The 23,370-nt window shown below is 38.3% G+C and overlaps 1 protein-coding gene across 1 annotated transcript in view; it reads left to right on the top strand.

The window, feature by feature from the left end:
- The window catches only part of LOC129780078 (protein amalgam), a 363,813-nt gene that overhangs the window by 218,710 nt on the left and 121,733 nt on the right, over window positions 1-23,370 (top strand). Inside the window, exon 3 of the mRNA XM_055787992.1 lies at window positions 7,350-7,536. The gene's annotated coding sequence lies outside the window, so the exon portion shown is untranslated. The remainder of the gene's footprint in view (window positions 1-7,349; window positions 7,537-23,370) is intronic.

The raw sequence follows: 23,370 nt of genomic DNA, 5'->3' as shown, positions 1-23,370 counted from the left end.
TTTTTATTCTCAACGATTAATTAGCATAGAAATTATTTTGGCAAAGTGGTGATAGGTGAATAACAACTTACAATGTTCTGTTTACTAAAGCTGATATACCTCATCACATTCTGCTCATGAAAAGGTTCCTTTTGTGGCTTTCACTCTTGAAAAATATGCCACTCCAACTAAACCAAGCCCCATTATGCGAAACGTTATGTGTTTCTTACTACGTTTTTGTATACATTGGAAAATTTTAATTGAGACCTTAGATGAATAAGCCAGGCTTATTTCATACATGTACCTACTATATCAAATATGGTTTTTTTTTAATTTTGGACGAATAAAACGCATCAATCTATCCCATTTAGCTTGATATTTGCGAGTGGACACTTTTACTCGTACATGCTTTCTAATGCAACAAGCAGCATTCCTCCATTACATTCGATTTGAGAGTAAACTTACTTGGCATGGCTTCAGAGAATGTAGTTGCTATGCCCATTTCCGCGCTGCTCAGAGAATAATGTTGCATCGAAGCGCGATGCATATATAACGGAAGGGCGGAAGATACAACATATTAGAGGCGAATGAACTTCCAAATTTAAAGCCTCTTAAAAACAAAGAAAAGTGGCGCGAAAATGGACATACCAACAACATTCCCAAATAAACTCTCAACGCCAACACATCAAGCTGGTCATAGCGTGAGTGAAAGTTCTATTTTCCGCGCTTCGATGCAACATGATTCTCTGAGCGGCGCAAAAATGGGCATAGTAACTACATTCCCATATATAAAATCACGATGCTTCGAAGCGCGATGAATACATAAGTGGAGGGTGGAAGATACAAAATTCATTCACGCTCCGACCAGCTTGATGTGTTGACGTTGAGATTTTATTTGGGAATGTTGTTGCTGTGTCCATTGCTCGCCCCGCTCAGTAAATAAGTTGCATCGACAGTAATAGATGTATACATTGTCCATTCTGGAGTTTAAATTTTTAGTAGCTATTACAATTCGATATTCGGTCAACTGGCAACCAGTTGCCGGCGGCGTGGTGCCCTTCATCATCAGCATCGAGATATTTCCACCGAATGAAAAGTGGAGGACGGAAGTGAGAAGGTCCCACGTCTCTCCGTTCATATCCACGACATTACCCACTCGACTTTTTACGTTGGACTACGTCTAATAGGAAGATACGCTCTGCAATGGCTATCCGTAAAACAAAGAATGGTTCAATTAACTATGGTGTTCATGTTTAAAGTAGTTAACGGTTTGCTGTCTCGATATTTGTGTGATCAGGTTGAAAGAGGAAGTGATTTTCATAGATATAACACTAGGAATGCAAATAAATTAAGAACACCTCACTTCTTGTCATGTGCTTCACAAAATTCGTTGTACTTCAAAGGAATAAATGTTTTCAACTCGATGCCAAGGCATATTAAATGTGCAACAACTATTACAGAATTCAAAAGACACTGTATTTCATACATTAAAGCGGTGTTTTCTTAACAGCCCAATAGTGTTTTTTAATTTTTTAACGAAGATTGTAATTGACGAAGTTTTATACGAACGGATAACTTAGTGTAAACAGTCTACTGTTGGTTTTTTATATATTTTTTCAATGTATACTTTTTTTGTTTTTCTATATTCTTTTTCGAAAATTGTATTTATCAGTATTATGTCTGTCATGGCCTTGGTGATGATGGACTATTTCTATTTTTTATTTTGTTGTTTTCTGTAATAGTAGTTTAAAAATAAAAATAAAAGTAGTCTACAAAAAAAATTGAGCCTCGTGCGCGTCGCAGAGATATAAAGGATATAAAATAAAAGTTTTGGTAGGGCCGGTCTAGGATTTTTTCGCAAAGGAAAATTTCGCGACATCTCTGGATGGGGATACTCATTGTCTATCCAAAACTAGGTTGGCGGTTGGACTTATGCTATGGTGGACCAATGCAGGCCCTTGCAGCCAGTCTAGTCGGGATCATATCGGCTCTGTGGCGGACAAGACTGAGTATTGGCTTCGCCTTTGATAATGTCATGAAATATTTTCTTGAATTTATATGTGTAAGTAAAATCAGTTCATTTTTATTGTTAAACTGATTTCAAAGCTGAGGAAAAAAATATTATCTTCTAGATAACTCGTCTTGCTCAAGCCTCTGTAGGTGACTTCATCATCATCATCATCATCATCATCATCATCATCATCATCATCATCATCATCATCATCATCATCATCATCATCATCATCATCATCATCATCATCATCATCATCATTATCATCATCATCATCAATATATGAGGATTCACAAAAAAAAACTAAATACTGACAAATCTGATAGACCGCAAAGATATTAGCATCAGTTTATTGGAAATATTTCTACACATCCATCAATTACTTATTTTTTAAATAAATAATTGAATAATTTTAAAATGTCAAGCATTATCAAACACGCTAAATCCCACGTTTTTTCTCCAACTTTTGTTCCCCAAGTTTCGCCTGAAATGAGCAAAAAAAAAAGAAATGACAACAACTTATCGAACAAAACGGTGCAAATTAAACCAAAATTTTACTATTGTAATTATGCTATCAAAAAAGATCTATTTACTAGAAAGCCGATAACTACAGTGCTGCCCAATAGTAAGGATACATTCTGGATACATCAAAGCGGCCACATTGAGTTCTATGAATCTGATATTGCCAGCGATTTGTCTTCGGCCAGGTATCCCATTTAACTCAAGGTTATCGATTGTGTCTAAAGTTTGCAGATTGGGTTTGTAGAGATGGAATCTCATACTAATGGAGATGGATTTTCGGCTGAGCGTAAATCAAACTCACAGCCAGAGTTGCCAACTATAATTTTTCAAAATCAGGAAGAATGAAAATAAAAATCAGGATAAATCAGGATAATTAGGTTATCCGGAAAGGTTCTGTCGATTTTTAGGAAAACAAAAACATCATTTAAATAGGCAGATATACACTCATTCAATTATAGATGCTAAATTAGAAGGATCTACACTAACTGCGAAAACAAACTAGAGGTTGCCCTCAAGGAGAAGTTCTCTCCCCTTTGTTGTTTACAAGAAAAAGAAAGTATAAGATTGCATATCTTAGATTGAGAGGTGTACAATTGGAGCTTTCATAACAAACCAAGTATTTAGGTATCATGCTCGATCAAAAGCTAAATTGGAACGACCAACTGGAGTATGCAATATCTAATACCCAGACGGCGCTCTGGACTTGTAGTAGTATATTTGGGCAAAAGTGGGGACTAAAATCGAAAATGATTTACTGGATTTACTCGCCAATAGTGAGACCCAGACTAACATATGCTTCGGTAGTGTAGTGGCCTAAAACTACACAAATATCAGCTCAGAAAAAGCTTGAGAAACTACAACGTCTGGCATACTTATCAATAACTGGAGCAATGTCCAGCGTACCCTCCAAAGCTCTAGATGATCTTTTACATCTCCTACCCTTGCACCAACACGTGCAACTTGAAGTGGAAAGGGATGCCCTTAGGCTTAAACGTGTAAAACAATTTCTAGAAGGAGATCTCACAGGACCTTTACGAATCCTGCAATTTTTTCAACTGAACACTATAGAACACTAACTAGATGGAATCAAAGACTTCAGTGTTCCCTTCAAAGTAATTGAACTCAATCGCAGTCAATGGGAATAAGGTGGTCCTAAAACCCGTCCATGATCACTCGTGTTTTATACCGATGGATCTAAGATTAGTAGATCTACAGGAGCTGGGATTACTGGACCAGGTATTGACATGTCAATTCCAATGGGACAGTGGCCTACAGTTGTTCAAGCAGAAATACATGCTATTCTAACATGCACAAATGTTTGTTTGGCTAGAAAATACAGGTATGCCAATATCTGTATCTCTTAGCAAGATTAGGATCTTCAACCAAATTCGTCGGGCCTGAGCCATTTTGTGGATTATCAACATCATGCATGAAATCAGAGCTCAAAACCTGGGAAATATCGATGATTGAAGCCAACTGGAGGACTCTATCAACACCAAGGCAATCAAAGTTATTCATTACACCTTGTAGCAGAATAACACGCAACCTACTCAGCTTGAATAAAGTAGATCTGAGTACGTTGACTGGTCTATTGACCGGACACTGTCCGAGTAGGTATCACCTTTGAAAAATAGGAAAACTGACAGATGACAACTGTCGTTTCTGCAATTGTGAGGCTGAAACTTCGGAACATATACTGTGTCAATGCAGTGTATTAATTCAGCAAAGACTGCGGGTTCTTGGAAAGGGTGTTCTTACGCCTAACGAGATATGGTCTGCTGAACCAAAAAAGGTGAGAAACTTCATAAAGGAAATCATACGTTCTTGGGGGGAGATGCAAAGTCTTGGTGCGACTATCACTTATTCCGTGAGTGATGGAACGAACTGACAGCACATGAATAGTAAACTGGAGTTCACCACAATAGATCAAACTAATGGTCGCAGTGGTTAAATGCTCCTACAAAAAAAGCTATATATCATACATATAAAATCATCCAAATATCTGTGCAGCTGTCATCCTTGATGTAATATTCTGGAGTGGATTCATTCAAATCGTGTTAACAGCATTGAGCTCCATGTTCTGTCATTGTTAAGCGAAAATCACAAAGGATGTTTCAAGTGGAATAAACGCACTCATAAAATTCAAAATTCATTGCACCCTAAAGTTTCCATATGCCTAATTTGGTTTAATTTGCTTGATTAATTCTCGGGTAATGCAAAAATTTGTGTTTCATTTGTACGGCAGCCCCCTCTAAGAGAGGGAGAAGGAATATCTTAACACCATAGAAACATTTATTGCATCCTAATACCTCCACATGCCAAATTTTGTTTCATTTGCTTGATTAATTCTCGAGTAATGCAGAAATTTGTGTTTCATTTGTATGGCAGCCCCCCCTTTGAGTGGGGGAAGGACTGTCTAACCATCATAGAAACATTTATTGCACCCTAAAACTTTCACATGTCAACTTTGGTTTCGTTTGATTGATTAATTTCCGAGTAATGCAAAAAATTGTGTTTCATTTGTATGGCAGCCCCCTCTAAGAGAGGGGGAAGGAGTATCTTATCATCATAGAAACATTTATTGCATCCTAAAATCTCCACATGCCAAATTTGGTTTCATTTGCTTGATTAATTCTCGAGTAATGCAGAAATTTGTGTTTCATTTGTATGGCAGCCCCCCCTTTGAGTGGGGGAAGGACTGTCTAACCATCATAGAAACATTTATTGCACCCTAAAACTTTCACATGCCAACTTTGGTTTCGTTTGCTTGGTTAATTTCCGAGTAATGCAGAAATTTGTGTTTCATTTGTATGGCAGCCCCCCCCTTAGAGAGGGGGGAGGGGTCTCAAAATATCATGAAAACCTTCCCCGGCCCCAAAAACCCCTACATACCAATTTTCATGTCGATCGGTTCAGTAGTTTCCGAGTCTATAAGAATCAGACAGACAGACAGACATCACTCCATTTTTATATATATAGATAGATAGATGAAGGAAATTTCACTTTCCAGCATGTACAGTGCCTTCGGACATGCTAATCTGATAAAGTATCTTTCATTCTTTCACGCCTACTTCTTCTTCTTCTTTTTGGCTTTAAGAGGCTTTAAACTTTTCAGTTCATTCGCCTCTAGTTTCACGTCTACATCATGCGTTGATATATACAATGTACAATGTACTTCCAATAAAGCGAATATCCTCGGAATTGATAGATGATAAACGAAATAAAAAGTAAGCATTACACAAGTGCGAATCGGAGAGCATTTTTCAACTAGGAAAGCATTGCCAGTATATTTATGACGGATCAATTTCATTTCGATGGAGTAAAAAGAACAAAATCACCAAAATTCAGGGCAAATCAGGATCATTCCAGCAAAATCAGGCAAAATTGAATGTTTGTCAGGATATCAGGGAACGTGTTGAAAAGCCTGGGAAATCCTGAAAAATCAGAAAGGTTGGCATCTCTGCTCACAGCTGATTCATGATTCACCATAATAACTACAGAATACTCTAGGTGAGAGTGCCATATCATATTTATTCAAACATAATATTTTGATCAGACGTCCGAATTTTGAATTAAGATTTTTTGCAAGATAGATCAATGATTTTGAATACACACTTATAAAAAAAACAGTCGTAATTCAAATTTATCAATTATAATTGTTATTTTAGGTAGTTTCCATCATGAGCAGAAAGTTTAAAAAAGTCGGAGTGAGGTTAGTTAAGTTAGTCGGGTTAGCGGCCGGCTGATTCGGCGTGGATTTGCTCTATTTTCAAATCAACTATAACACATATCCTTGTTGCATTAATTGTTCAGGCTCCAAAATATTCTAATCAAATGTGGGAGGTTCAAGCTGCTGTGAGTTTTAAGATTTTTACCATCGTTACTCACGTTACTTCACGATGAATGCCCCTTTCTATATAAATGCGTTATTTGTCCTAGTGAATTCTATTGGTTTAATAAGTCTGTTACGAGATGAACTGAAGGCTTCACAGATTATATCATTCGCCCGAGATCACTTTGCAACTTTTCATGTCGAACACACAATCATGAATACTTAAGAAAATTTCAGCTTAAGAAGGAATCAAAACTTCTACCTCTCCGTCCAAACAAAATACGAAACTTTTGAATCGGTGGCTCGTTGATTCCGCGGCACATTGGGAGAAGCAATAAAAAATTCCATCTCGATAGTTGTTTGATTCTGCAGCAGCTGCAGTCAGGAGGTGAATTAAAAAATAAACGAATGAAACTAATTCACACTCTAACTGAGAGAAAGTTTTCCGGTGACGAGGAAAAAAAAGGTAGACCAGGTGTAACATTCACCCAACGAGATGTGGCACCAAACGGAAATAAATCTCTTGCAAAAAAGTTTTCCGATAAAAAGCGAGTGCAGTTGTATTGTTGGAAGCTGGATGGGAATTTTGGAGCACTTGCGTTTCTTTTTTGTTGTTGCCTTCGGCTGCGGGGAATATTGGTTCGAAGTGTGGGCGAGTCAAATTGGTTAAGTGGTCATGGTTTGTGCTATGGGGTGGTTTTGGGTAGGTGACGGGTCGAAAGTTTGTCATCGATATCTATCTACGAACAGGTGAGATGGAATGTTTGCTTTTGTTCAAGCTTTTGCTGCAGCTGCGTTCCTAAAATAATCGTTCATTTGCAGAAAAGTTTTAGAATGAAGAAGATAGACTCTCTGTTTGATTTAATTGAAAAGTGAATTATATAGACTGATGAGAATTATGCAGAAATGTTTGAATTTTATCAACTTTTACTATTGAAATGAACTTTTTCTTAGAATGAACAATTCAGATTTACAAGATTTTCTTTCTCTCGTTTCCCTTTTTAGATTATCACATAACATCTCCATCTAATCTCTCCGCTCTGCGTTCAATCCAGACAGCATCGTACTACAGAGGTAGTATTACCAGCTAAGCCGATTATGGTGTCTGTCACATGCTCGAACAGCTGAAGTTGCCACATATAATTGGTGTTGCTACCGTTTTGACTTGCGAAAGAAATGTCGTCAGGGACAGGTGAGTATCTTCCATCTCATCCATGCAATAGACCACGAGACTGGTGCTGCAGAGTTTGGGCCATTAATCCTTAACTTATACATTTATAAGCAGAATAGAGGTTGAACGGATATAAAACAAATCTTTCTGGCGCTTCAGCTTCTGCGAGTTTACGCCGGCTTTATTCGTTGGCAGGGAATCCTGTCTCGTGTTATAGGATGCAAAAAGGGCTTTCCGTTTTTTTACCTCGTTGCACGATGCGGTGTTTACTGCTGTCCTGGTTCAAATAGTGTTATCCCACCTGCTTGCCGTACGAGGAGAGCGTATACACATTTATCAATGGCTCGCCTGCCTGATGCATATGTGAGAAAAAGATGAATCTGTTATATAAATACGAGGGAAGCAGCTGGTGGGAAAACTCGTTGATAAAAATAGCTTCCATTCTTAATAGGACCGAACGGAGAAGGCACCATGTAAGTTGCCGACGTTACGGCATGAAATGTGATACACTTTAAATAGCTTTAAATGGTATGCTCTCAGGTACCGTATAAAAGCTATTGCTATTGCCACAGTCATGGTTATTCGAGGAATAATTTTAAGAACGATCACAATGAAATTCAACTATATCAGATACTTTGAATCACTTTTTATTATTCATGCAATTTATATTAACAATTTTTGTTACTGAAAAGTAGAGAAAAGTTACTCTGAGCAGATTAGTTTTAATGTTCTGAACTGGAATATTTGAGCTTAATTAGAATAGACAGCATAGATCGACGCATGCGAATGTGGAATCTGAAATATCTTGAATAAGGACGAATTGTACGTATGTGTATGCTCGTGCTGCTTAGTCCTGACCAAGGAATTGACGGACAATCGCGCAGATACTAAGGATGACGGACTTTTGGATGTCAGTCAATTCCTTCTCCATGTTCAACACCGTTACGATCGGTAACTGATCAGTAGAGGCACTGGTACAAATTCGGTACCCCATTTTGTTTTTTTTTTTTGGACTTAGCTCTAGGCCAATGCTCGGAATTTCTTCATATTACGTCAGCTTATGAAGGGATCTATAGCGGACATTTCCCCACAAACCGATTTCAAAAATGTTGATTTGGCTCGGAGCTTTGAGCATAGAAGTGAAACAACTCAAATTCGAGTACCCGAGATGCCTGGGTATAAATTTGGCACCCCATTTTTTTTATTTTTTTGTTTTTCAAATTAAGAGAATCGTCCTGAAATCACTGAAAAATGTATTTTTTTTTAACATTTTCATACAAAATAGAAGTGAAGTACACTATCTTACGTAAATGACCTCAACTTTGACGATAAAGCATGCAATTTTACAAAACAAAGAGAAACAAAATAACGATTTTTCAAGAAAAAGTGAACAAATTCCTATCTCTAACTAAAAAAGTAAAGTAAAGTAAAATTTTGCTGCATGGGCATGCAATACTTAGCATTGTGTATCATCAAATTTGGTTAAGATCGGTCTACAACTGTCTCAAAAAGTCGTTGTCACGTCATGCCAAGTATACGATCCATTCCAGCGTGACATGGTAATATTTTGACTCAATACAAACATTTTTTTTTGCGTTTTCATGTATGAAACACACAAAATTAAACGATGTTTTATTGAAATTGAGAAAATTTACTACAACAATCATCAGTTGGAAAATATTTAATAGATAGATTGGCTTGTTGTTTGCCAAATACTTTTGTGACGAAACAACACCCGACTGTTTCGGACTGTTTAATATTAATGTTTGAAACGGAACTGAAACCGTTTCAAAACATACAATGAACTTTCTTCTATGTTTTGTCAACAATAGATGAATGTAGATTCCACAATATAGAATTGATTGTTGTTTCGACTTCCGATTTGCTGGTAATAGTATTGAATAACAACAAATATGGAAACCTACGATTTGGGTATTGGTTACAGGTGTCTTACCAGCGGATGTAGAGTATCGTATTCCGATGTCATTTTAAATTCGAAGATGATGACTTCCGGTTCGTTAAAAATGGATCTGAAAGACCGGAAATGGCATGAAATTCCACAATACGATCGTGAATGGTAGCGTTGGCATATATCCATGGGTACGCGAAAAACAATAAAAAAAAAGAGAATAAAGAATAAAGATCACATCTGAGTGGTAAGAACTTAGCCTTAGAGCGACGCGTGTGGAGTTAGACAAATAAAGTACTCATCCAAATGCACACGCAAATGTCTACGGTTAACGATGAACGAAAACAACACACAAACATAAACGTCCTTGTACAGGTACGCGCACACGCACACGATACATACAAAGAGTTTATCAAAGATTTCTGAAAATCATATGCGTTCCCCCTGTAGTGAGCGTCACTCGATGAACCAGGATTGTGCAAGCTATTGTGTGAACCAGAGTGAACGTGTTAAACAATCACGATGTAAAAATTGGAGGTCGGTTTAGGACCACCCATAATTTTCCTAAATAACGGCACACCGTGTGTTAAAGGTAACAGGTTGATTCAATTTTTATAGTTTATTTTGATGAACATACCATTAGCAATTACAATTGCCTTGTTTCGCAATGTTTCGCAATCTAAAAGAACATTGAACTCATTTTGCATACAGGTCAAGAATATTTATTCTCTGTTTTTGAAGTAATGAAAACGCTAAATGGCGCTAAAACGCTAGAATGAAGAGAGCCAGCAAAAAGTCACTTTGTTATTAAATTCTCAGCGTTATGACACCTTTCATTTGACACTACTGAAAATTCGGCAGAAAGTACCGTTCCTGAGATACAAAGAGGGGTAGGTTCAGAATCACTGGTCGCGTTAGGACCACATTCCCCTATAGAATGGACCTTTGGAAAAGGAAGGAGAGATCTCAGAGGAAAGTGAGAAGTATTAAAAACATAAAGAATAGTACAGGGTGGGCCATTTAAAGTGGAAGCATCTGGCAACCCCATAACTTTTGACAGATATGTCAGATTAACAAGTGTCATACCGCGTTGGAAGCGTCATTTCAGTACAATTTTAACCATGGAACAATACACACCTAAACAACGCGCTGAAATTGTTCACCTGTACATTCAAAATAACTTCTCAATTGTGTTAATTAAACGTGCGTGGAAAAATAAAAATAAAGTTAAAACATCGCCTGGAGACAACACTATACGTCGATTATATGCCAAATTTATATCGTCTGGTAGTGTTGGTAATGCCAGTCATCTGTCCAGACAACGACCAAGACGTTTCGACGAGAATATTGATGCCGTTCGAGCCAGTGTTGCAGAGACTCCATCGACATCAGGAGCGTTATCGGACAATGATAACCGATTTTTTATTGCCATTTGTTCGTGAAAATGAATTGGACAATTACTGGTTCCAACAGGACGGCGCTACATGCCATACAGCGGCTGCCACGACCAAATTATTGCGCGAAATGTTCCCCGGAAGATTAATATCGAAAAACGGCGATTATGACTGGCCACCGAGATCACCTGATTTGACGCCTCCTGACTTTTTTTTATGGGGATATTTAAAATCCAAGGTATACACTGGTAAACCAAGGACCCTGGCTGCGCTGGAAGACAATATCCGACAAGAAATTGCTGCCATATCGGCCAAAACATTGGGCAAAGTGATGGAAAATGCCAAAAAAAGGGCACATTTTGCGGTCAAGGCCAGAGGCGGTCATTTACGAGATATCATAATCAAAAAGTAGTTAGAACAAATCTCCTTGGACCAAAATAAATACATTTAAAAAAATTTTTTTTATAAATTCCACTTCTTTACTTTGCTATTGCAAAAACAAATCCTTCCACTTTAAATGGCCCACCCTGTATATAGCTTGCTACAATACGGTGTAATTCTTACTTAATACAACTTATTGATTGTGTGACGTGACAACGCTTCGTGGAGACAGAGCGCGTTGTCACGTCACAAAATGAATGCCGATTTTTGCAATGTTCTTGCGAGTTTTTTGAAAAACTGAATATACAGGAATCACCGTTCATTATTTGTTGACAAATCATAGAACAAAATTTATTTGTATGTTTCGACACGGAACTGAAAATACAACATTAATGTCCAACAGTCGGAAACCGCAAAAAGACAGGTGTTGTCACGTCACGAAAGTATTGGGCTGGCAACAAGCGAATTGAGCTGTAAAATATTCTCCAACTGAAGATTCTTGCAGGAAATTTACTCATTTTTACCTTTGATTTATACGTGAAAACGAGTAAAAACCTGGTTTTAGTGAGTCGAAACGTCGTCTCGTCACGCTGGAATGGGTCATTTGTTGTCTTCGGATGGTGATGGGGCACATTCGGACACTGTTCAATACCTCATAAAATTCGTGTCTGATTATTGTTTACTAACAAACATAAATTTAGTCTGATTCTCAGACCTAATGATGACTCGAAGCTACAAAAAGAAAACCGATGGAACCAGCATCAACGAAGATGAGATGGAAAGAGATATCGAACTAGTTGCGAATAGAAGGTTTTCTTGATTCTAGCTCACAGGTGATCTAACTGGGTCCATTATCTTTGCTAATAACGGGAAAACTGTTTCTCAATGTTTCTGGAACATTTGAAAAAGGTAGCAAAAAGCAACGCAAACGAATCAATTTCAAAAAATCAAAAGCAATCAAAAAGTCAGTGCACTTTGGAAACAATTAAATATATCCGATAAAATTGTACAATTCATGCATCTTTTCCACCTTATGTCACAAATCGCTTACAAACGCTGGATGTTTCAGTTATGGACCCTTTCAAGCAAAAGCTCTCAGTTTCGCAGAACCATCCTGGAAAAACTATTTCTATACACGACCTTCCGAGTATAGTTGCATCGGCTTATAATGCTCCTTTCAATCTGAGTAATATTCTTGCTGGATTCAAAATGACAGGTTGCTATCCATTCTCAAGAAAGGTTTTTTCGGACAAGGATTTTGAATGCTCAAATGATTTCACCTACTGAAGTGGAGGTAGCAACTGACTCATCGGGTAATACAACAATGCTGCAAAACATTGCGTCTACAGCACAGATAGATTTTACTTTGGCAACTTTGTCCCCGAAAAATGTTGAACCTTTTCCAAAAACTTCACCGCGGAAAATCACCACTCGAAAACGGAAGAAAGCAAAATCACGATTTTTTACTGACTCTCATAGCAAGCAGTTTCCTTTCAGACAAATACTGACAAACAGAAAAATGCAGAATATGCTGGAAATAAGAGGAAACTGAAGTAATTGTTGATAAACATAACGTTTTAATTTTGTTTTTCGTTGTCCGAAAGTGCCCCAGGACTGTCCGAAACTGCCCCACACATGGGCCACATTCGGTCAAAAAGGCAATTTTCAGAAATTCGAATAAATCATTCGTAATCGCATCAACGCACACCTTTAACACGCTCACATGATACATTGATGTCCAAATGATAACCAAGATGAATTCAGGATTTTTTCAGGTTTACAGAAACTATTAAAAATCAAGGAAAAAAGTGTCCGAATGTTCCCCCTTCTCCCCTACTATTGTCTAAAGAAATTAAGTTGTAGTGGAATACGCACTGAGCTCGTTGTGGATTTTATTTGCCTAACATACTGTTCTCCGCTCATTACTTGTTTATTACATGCAATACGTAGTAGACTAAAAATGTAAAAAAACAATGATATGTAATTGTAATGATTTGTAAATAATAAAACTAATTTCAGTGTTACCTGAAATTAGTTTTATTATTTACAAACCTACCACTAGCGGTCAAATGACCCATTTGAAGCTTTTCGTCTAAAATTTCTTGCAAATTACATTGCAACAACATAATTTGCATACACTACTTTTCTTAAAATATACATCGAATGTATTTTTCAGTGTTTACTCCTCTCTTGTTATTTTTTTCACTGAGAAATTATGTATTCTACCCTAACTATCGCAAAGGGTCATTTGACCCATGCAAACATTCATATGATATCAGAAAGATTTGTATGTGTGGTTGTGATACAAAACCATTGCATTACACATTTTTGCCATTTGCTGTAAATACTTTGTTGTATTTGTGAATGAATAGTGGATGATTAGAATGAATTGTATTGCTGACTATCCAAGCGAGTGAACCGTAACCAAAATAGCTACAGTGCTATTTTGCGTGTCAAAAATTGTAATTTCATTATTTTTCTAATAATTGTTATCCTTAAAATGTTGAAATATACAAGAGAAATATAGTATGTCACGTTTCTCAACAAAACCATAGAAATCGAGTCATTGTTCACTAACAATTCATAAAGAGTCACTGGACCCGCTGTGGTAGGAATAGATATACATGAAACATCGGTAGGTTTAGTGTTGAAGCTTGCTCCGACAGCAATTATATGAGTTTTTTCAACATTAGGCGAGGTACACAAATTACGTAACGCTAAAATTCCAGATTTTGTATCCCCTTCCCCCCTTACGTAATGCAACTCCTATCTCTAATGCGCAGTAAGTAAAGCAACCTCGAAGTGGCTACCCCTCTCCCCCTTCCAGCGTTACATAATTTGTGCACGATGAATCCAGGCAAGGATGGACTGCATTCAGATGCAACTTGCTTCTAAGATGCCATTCACGTGGTAACAGTTTCCTTATCATCGTTTTTAATGGTCCCAGCTCACGAAATGAATTTCGTTTCTGCCAGACAAACCTTAACACTCATGAGCTGTCTGATCAGTATGCACTGGCAGCAAAAGCAATAGTGAAGCATCCTTATGTTGACGATTTCATATACAGTACAGACCCCGTGGAAGAAGCAGTTGAGTTAGTACAGATGAAAGAAGTAAATTCTAGAGCAGGATTTACTATACTGGTCGATCAATTCTCTCGCGGTACTTCACGGGTCGGAGTTGCAGGCTACAAGAATGGTCGCCAACGAACAAATTCTTGGTCTATTTCGGAAGCCAGAACCTGATGTATTCATATTTCAAGGACTGTTTAGAGAAGTCAATGACACTGTCATTCCGAAGAAAAAGATAAACTCCAAGAGTCGTCATGAGTGTATTCGACTCTTTAGAATTGGTAGCTGTTGTGTCTGTCCACGAAAAATTATAGAAATAATTCATCTGGCGGTACAAGACGGATTGGGACCATCCCATACTAAACGAACTTCTCGTTGCGGAGACGATGGACTGAGCAGTTGGAACAACTTCAGCAGATCCGAATGACCCGGTGATACTTTCCTGGATATTCTGCTGGAAGTCATCGTTGTTCTGGAGCGACACCAGCACCGTTCTTTGCTGGTTGGTGTTGCTGTCTTTCGGTGGGAGGAAGATGACGCCGCGGGTGATGAATTCAGGAAGGTTGAGTGAGTCATGCAGGACCTTGTTGAAGCTGAGTGAGCTTCGATATACTACGGTCAGCTTCTTGTGGCAGAAGCTCTGAATACGGAGGCAATCTGGCGTAGTGGAAACATCCGTATCTCTCACGCTAAAGGTCACGAGTTCAACTCTCACTCCCGCATTCTTTTGAAATGGAAGTAAAGTGACGTGCCACGCTCAATTGCTGTACTAGTATGTCGAACTTTTCTGTCAACTGGTGATTTGACGTAGTCAGGACAACATCATTTTATGATGTCGTGAGCTGTGCCAATAATGAATGGTCGATAGGTACGCGCTTATTATGACACAATCAACAGAATCGGCGAGAGGAAGAATTAACACTCACATTCACTAGGGAGACGCTATCACGAGCAACGCCGATACAGCATTTGATATTGCTAGACCAAAACGTTATGCATTTTCATAGCATTAAAGCATTTGCATCCAAACAAAATTTTATACGTATTCGGTCCCACAAATTGCTGGATGTACTCGGATGAATGGCAATAGCGGAGATTAACTCATACACACATTTCTAATATAGTTAATCGACAAAATGTGCGCTGAAGAAATCGATAGTGTAATTTCCTCGATTCAAAATTACCCGAATGGATCGCAATTATTTGCCACGCAGTTTGACATAGACGACATTTAGCTTCGTGTTCCATTTCTGTGAAGCGAGAGCGGTAATTGATTCTCGGCTGAAAAAAAAACATGCTTTTAAAACAAAAATTAAAAATACACTCACTGTATTATTTATACATTCTCAAGTTTTGCCGAAAATCCTGGGAAATTTATAGTAAAATACAGTGGAACCTCGATTATCCGCGATGTGGTTTATCCGCGAAAGCGAGTTCCATAGTAATGCTATGGACTTTCCCGGAAATTATCAGTGAGGTGTAGGATTTTGCATTTGTGTTTTGGTCATGCCTTCCACATTATTTGACTTCTGGTGTACACAACCTTATACATGGATAGTTTAATAATTCCTTTATTGATAAAACATAGTTGTCATGCTGAAATATTGAAATATTTCTTTTTTAGTCATTAATTACATTATCCGCGATTTTCGTGATCCGCGGTGACCTAGCCAGACTATTCCGCGGATTATAGGGGTTCTACTATAGTTAAGGTAGAGTCAGGACTATATCTTCTATGTATTCATATAACATAGATGAATAATTTTCAAATTTTAAGAATTTAAATTTGATTTCGGGTTTACTTATCTTGTAGAAAGAAAATTGATTCACAGATACGGATGAATTATTTTGACGTTTGTTTTGCGTTAGGGGGGACCCCTGTCTGGAGGGACGGAAAATAATGAATTTTCGTGATTTTTTTTCGAATGTTAGGAATACAGTGAAGTGTTCGGGTATTTTTGTTATTGTATAAGGTGTATTTGAAGATGTATTTTTCATTTTTTGGGTGCACTTATAATAGTTATTACGCTGTTGACAGCTGGATCCGTAGATGCTATCTGAAAATCGGTACCTTGTAGGTGGTATCGGTTCTGAAGCAACGGGGTGTCGCAGAACGAATTCCAATAGATATTTTGAAACTTGAGGACAATGTATGAAGCGTTACATAGGGGTTTTCAAAAATTCGAAAAATTGCCAAAAAAAAGGCCATTTTCGTTAAAAATGAGTTGTTTTTCATGAAAAATCGCAGTTTAGAAGCTCATAAAAAATCGAAAAAACTAGATATCAAAAACCGGCTATGTAACGTGTTAGATAATTCATTTTTACATGCTGAAAAAAAATTTCAGCCAAATCGGCCGAGTAGATCCTGAGATATCGATACCACCAGTTATAAAACATGGTTTCGAGAAAAACACGTTTTAAAATTCGTACAGTAATACTATATCCCTTGGGGTGACCTCATACTTTTGTCTGTAACTTTCCAACGAAATCAAACATCGAAAAATCCTTTTATGACAACATTTATGAGGGCATAAGCTTCTCAAAAATGCAAAAAACAAAAATTCGATTTTCCAGATCGGTGTCGCCCCTTAAGTCGAGGTTGCCACTTTTGCACATCAAATGGATTACAATCTCGAACGGAATTCAGAAAAATATATTTCGATCAATTTGTGGAATCCGATCTAGTTTCAAACCAATCGGATTCAGGAATATGAGCCACTGTTCATATTGTTACCACCAGGGGTCGGCACAATCATATTCAACGGACTATAAAAAAATCCTCCCTCTACGACTCGACTATCTCATTTCATTCTTCGCCGTCAAATGGAATTCCTTGCATTTTGAAGTGACTCCCCTTAAAAATTATTTCGTTTCTCTCTCATGTATGTATCGATGTTTGAGTTCAACGTGGTTTGACATATGAGCTGTATTATCGTATACGAAAATTACTCACACATATAAAATAGCGTGCAGTGTTGTGTTCAGAACTACTGACCAATTTGTGAATTTTGTTGATATTAACTCTTTTTTTTTCACAAAATCGAACTTGGAGACAAAGTGAATTAATTTTTTTGCGGGCAAAGAGATTCATGTCGGGGAGAAGTAGAAGTATGGATTGAAGTCGGTTGAATGGAGAGGCAGAATTGTATTCATTAGTTACGTCAATTAGAATAAGTATTTACTAGAATAGTTCATCATTCATCCTCGCTCTCAACGCTCGTTAATTCATTCACTGTCGCGAATGTCGAAGTAGTCCTAGTCGAAGCGAAGCTACAGAGAGGAGAGTCGATCTTCATTTTTCATCTTCGAAGATTTCGGGCCCTGGCTACCAAAAACATGGCTCATGGCCCATGCGGTGATCTGAATTTTTTTGTCGCCTTGCATGGCGATTGGAAAATGTGCAAAGTTTCGTTGTTCAGGCCATTTAAGTAAATTTTGACAATCCTCCTTCAGGGTTTCACCGTCAGAACTTTGGCTGCGGTTGATCTTTATTCTGATGAAATCTAGAAATAACCATGATTATTTAAGAAGAAAAAAACCATCTCAAGTTAGTGCTTTGATAGACAGCAGGAAACGTGCCAAAAAGTCTGGATAATTCTGAAAAATCAGGAAGACTCCCATAATTGCTAACGATTCATACAAACTGTTGATCATATAGCATAACGGGAAAAAAATATACCGCAAATCAGTGTCATATCCTTGAACGAAACACTTCAACAACAATCTCATCCCAATCCCATTAGCCTAGAAGCAAGTCAACTTCTTCATGACCAGTAATTAATCTCCTCCAAAACCAGACCTCCAATCAAGGTCTCTTCAACCAAGCTTGGTTCACCAATCTCTCCGTACCACTGACTGAACTGGACAGCAATCATTTTTCTCATCTATTAATTCCCATTCTCTTTGGAGTGCTATCAAGTGGCATGATTGGTATAACTGGACCCTGTCACTGTACCCAGTAAATCCCTGATTCCGATTCTATCTTCATCAGCATGATCTATCTTTTTCCCAGCCGTTACGTACGCTCACAGTAACACATTAATTACACCACTTTCCCAGTGGTGAGCGGAGAAACACAGCACATCTATCAACATCTCGAACACTGTTTGCCATACATAATTTGTCTTTTTTGCGTAAATTTGTGATTATTGCTACATTTATGTCATCGCCTTGAACATGCTATGGGAATGGCCCTAAACATCAGTTAATAGCCTTCAATAAAAGTTTAGTTTCCCAATAATTATAATACCACCGAAGAAACCAACAGTGTCGGTACTTTTTCCCATCGGGCTCCCTGAGAAACATGAGAAACAAACATTGGAGTCTCAGACTCAGAAGAATGGAACCGGACGAAGAAATCGGAACAGTGAAATCCCTTCCTGCCAATTGACTGCCCGCTTTTGGCTTACAACATAATGATATAGTAATCGAGGACCCTTGATCCTTATCGCACTGCGCGTTCGGATGGCAGGGTGAAAGGAAAGGCTTTGCGGGTTGAATGCGTAGGAACCGGAGACAGAAGCAGCATCAGCAGCATATGGTACGATAGGAGGATAGAGAACATTATCCTGACTGATGATGCTTGTAAGATAGCAGACCGTGGCATTACCGGGGCCAAAGATTGCCGCTACTTTATAGTATGGACACATCCACGAGGAGAAATTGCACGAGGCCCTGGAGAGGACGCTGAAAAAATGAATGTTGGTAATCTATTGTCGCTGTCCAGTGTAGCTTTCCGGGAGCTTTCCCTCTGCCGGGGAATTAGGACACAAGATGAGATGGGAAATTCTCACGTGAGCTGAGGGGAACGTTCCAATGTTGGTTGATTAAGGATTACAGCTGGCTAAGCGACGTGTAATAATGAGAAAAATAATGCGGGACCAGTGGTAAATAAAGGATACTTAGGGATTAATCTGGCTTCTCGATGTGTTTCGTTGTCGGTGAGATGAGAGCCACACAAAATGAACAGATCTTCGGCGTAAGCTGGAGATTCGGTGCTTTGACACTTCGTTGGACACGTGTGGACTGTGAGAATATAGGGGAGAAATGTTGCATTTGTTTTTCTTGCCTTTCAAGGGTCAATTGCCGGAAAAACGAGAGGCGGCTCCACCTGGATCCTACTATAAGGACTAATCAACACGTGGCAAAGCTACACGGAATGTCGTCCCTTTTAGTGGTTAGACGCGAAAAGAGTCTGGGGAATACCAAATGACGTCTTTTAGGATTAAACCCGGACCAGCAGGGGTATGAAGCAATCACATAATCAACCCAACATAACTGTCATATTGTATGTTTAATTTTACTTTTACTAAGGAGTTTGAATACACGATAACAAAATTATCAGGAGCAAATGAAACTATTATATACGCTTTACCTTCAAACCGCCGCACCTTAATGAGCACTAAAGAAATTTATGTCACCCAGCTTCGAATCTGCTGCCTCATCCGAAAAATGTGCTGCACGAGATCTTTCACCGAGCTGCCGGCAAAATCACTTGTATTAGCATAAGACGGATTTCGCGCCAACTCGACCATGTTGGCATGACCCTCTCAGAACTTAATGAAAGTTTCTGGGGGTGAAGACCTTACCTAATTGAGCAACTTGGCATACTTAGTTCTCCGAAAATTAATCTAGAAAAAATAATTTTTATAAATTTTTTTACTCGAAATGGTGAGTACTACAAAAAAGTGACATATGGAAGAGTTTTAGGATATTAATTGAATTCCTACACTGAAAAAAAATCGATTTCAAAAATCTGAAAGTCGATTATCTCAAAATGGTTGTCTCAGATTTTGATGAAATGGCAGATAAATCTATTTATATATATATATATGGGAATTGGTATGTAGGGGTTTTTGGGGCCGGGGAAGGTTTTCATGATAGTTTGAGACCCCTCCCCCTCTCTAAGGGGGGCTGCCATACAAATGAAACACAAATTTCTGCATTACTCGAGAATTAATCAAGCACACGAAACAAAATTTGGCATGATGATGTTTTAGTGTGCAATAAATGATTTTATGGTGGTTGGATACTCCTCCTCCCTCTCCTAGGGTGAGCTCACATACAAATGAAAAACAAATTTATGCATAACTCGAAAACTAATCAAGCAAATGGAGCCAAATTTAGCATGTGAAGATTTCAGGAGCACGAAATGTTTCTATGGTGAATAGACACTCCTTCCCCCTCTCTAAGGGAAGAATAGGGGAGGGGTCTGTCTTTGTTCTAGCATATTTTCTAAAGGGTGTGTCACATCAAATTGCATCACGGAAAAAACGCTGTAGAAATTCGCCCAGTAGACCGATCCTTTTGAAAATTTTAGACAGTAAAATAAAAACTATTAAACAACTTTTGGCATTTTCTTTTTATTCATACTTCGAGCCCAAGCCCGTATGCTCGCACCTTCCTCTTTACCCCGCCCATAAGGTTCTGTACAACGTCAGGTTGTAGTTTTTTTTGAACAGAAATCCATTTTCTCTTGAAGTCCGCCTCCGATTTGACAACTTTTGGGTTCTTCCGGAGGGCCTGCTTCATAATCGCCCAATATTTCTCTATTGGGCGAAGCTCCGGCGCGTTGGTCGGGTTCATTTCGTTTGGCACGAAGGTGACCCCGTTGCCTTCGTACCACTCCAACACGTCCTTTGAATAGTGGCACGAAGCGAGATCCGGCTAGAAGATGGTCGGGCCCTCGTGCTGCTTCAATAGTGGTAGTAAGCGCTTCTGTAGGCACTCCTTAAGGTAAACCTGCCCGTTTACCGTGCCGGTCATCACGAAGGGGGCGCTCCGCTTTCCGCAAGAGCAGATCGCTTGCCACACCATGTACTTTTTGGCAAACTTGGATAGTTTCTGCTTGCGAATCTCCTCCGGAACGCTGAATTTGTTCTCTGCGGAGAAGAACAACAGGCCCGGCAGCTGACGAAAGTCCGCTTTGACGTAGGTTTCGTCGTCCATTACCAGGCAATGCGGCTTCGTCAGCATTTCGGTGTACAGCTTCCGGGCTCGCGTCTTCCCCACCATGTTTTGCCTTTCGTCGCGGTTAGGAGCCTTCTGAACCTTGTATGTACGCAGGCCCTCCCGCTGCTTGGTCCGCTGGACGAATGAACTTGACAAATTCAGCTTATTGGCGACATCCCGGACCGAACTTCTCGGATCACTTCTAAACTGCTTAACTACGCGCTTGTGATCTTTTTCACTGACGGAGCATCCATTTTTGCCGTTCTTCACCTTCCGGTCAATGGTTAGGTTCTCGAAGTATCGTTTTAGTACTCTGCTGACCGTGGATTGGACGATTCCCAGCATCTTACCGATGTCCCGATGTGACAACTCCGGATTCTCGAAATGAGTGCGCAGGATTAATTCACGACGCTCTTTTTCGTTCGACGACATTTTTCCAAATTTACGAAAAATTGACAGTGAAGCATGGCCAACGTGATCTATACACTCTTATCTGATTATAAGCGAAAGCTGAAGATATAATTCCTAAAAATTAAATTTCTACAGCGTTTTTTCCGTGATGCAATTTGATGTGACACACCCTTTATATCAAACATTTATTCCATGTAACGGAGGGTGCAATAAATTATTTGCAAGTTGTTGAAAAATCTTGAACGAGAATTGTGTCTGAAAATAATCTGATATTATAATGATGAGTTTTGGTAGAAGTACTAGGAATTTTATAGTAAAAGGTAAATTCAACGGGGTCGATTAGAAGATCAATCAATGAACAGTTCTGGACAGATTGGACTCATGAACTTGCGCTTAGTAAGAAAATGTGAATGTTTGAAGATATTGATAACAAAAAACAAATTTTGGGCGGGACGAAGTTTGCCGGGTCAGCTAGTGGTAGATAAATATGTGCCCTACAACTCTTCCATACATCGCAACTTGTGCATATTTAAGGCAAAAAAGTTTTCCTAACAAAAACTTTTTCAAGATTTTTTCTCGAAAATTTTCTATTTTTTTTTTTGGTGTACCGTTATAGAAAAAAATAAATGCCAGGTACAAATGTATTTATGGTGACCCTTGGATGCTCAAGCACAGTTTTCAGCTTGTTTTTGTAGTCAAATACAATATGTTTCAATTCAGAGAGCAACGACAGCTCTCACACAATAGCCATCTGCCAAAAATCTCTTGATCGGTCTGGTATCGAATAGTTGTAGATTTAGGTATCTATTAAGAGTTACTGTAAGTCACTGTAGATATGATAATAAGAAATGGATTGTATACATACCTATAGGGTGAATAAAATGGCTCTGCAGTTGTTTGAAAATTACCAGTCGTGACCGACAGCAAATGTAAAGTGACAGAAAAGAAATGGCATTATTTTGTTTCCGCGTTATCATCAGAATTCAACTTACCATTTTCGAGTAAAAAAATTTTACAAAATCAAAATATTTAGCCCTTTCGATATGTTAGTCTAGATAAATTTTCGGAGAACTAAGTATGCCGAGTTGCTCAATTAGGTAAGGTCTTCACGCCCAGAAAGTTTCATTAAGGGAGTATTCTAGTCTAGAAATTTGAAAAAGAAAATCCAAACTTTTTCCTTCATATTTCTGTACTTTAGGCACTCAAGAATATACTCTAGAAAGATCTTATCGAAAATCCTATTACTTACCGAGTTAGAGCCATTTAGTGATGCGATATCTAACCTAATACGGCCATAATAATGAACTTCAAACGCGTTTTTCTCGAAACTAGTTTTTTTTTAACTGGCGAACACGATATCTCAAGTTCCACTGAACCGATTCATGTCGAATTTATATGGATACAATCTGCAGGCATCTCTCTATCGCCTCTAAAAAAATGATATTTTTGAAATTATACTATTTTTAAAAAATCGGGTAACGTAAGAAAAAACGTTTTAAACCGCATTTTGTTTTTCAAACGGCCGCCATTTTGTCAAAAAACATGTTTTTGACTTCGTGTACGCCATGGCAAAACTTTTTTTTGAACCCCCTCACTTCATCAGCTCTTAACTATTCTAGTTATGCACATTTTTTCTCCGTTCAATTTTTGTTTTATTGTTAAAAGATAGATGAACAAATAATGATATAATGGATAGTAAAAATATTCTTCGTTTTATTTTTGCGAAATTCGTTTCTCT

Source organism: Toxorhynchites rutilus, chromosome 3 (genome assembly GCF_029784135.1).
Source record: "Toxorhynchites rutilus septentrionalis strain SRP chromosome 3, ASM2978413v1, whole genome shotgun sequence".
In the NCBI taxonomy this organism is placed as follows: Eukaryota; Metazoa; Arthropoda; class Insecta; order Diptera; family Culicidae; genus Toxorhynchites; species Toxorhynchites rutilus.
The sequence above is the reverse complement of the archived record's forward strand: the minus strand, read 5'-3'. Positions and strand labels throughout refer to the sequence as shown.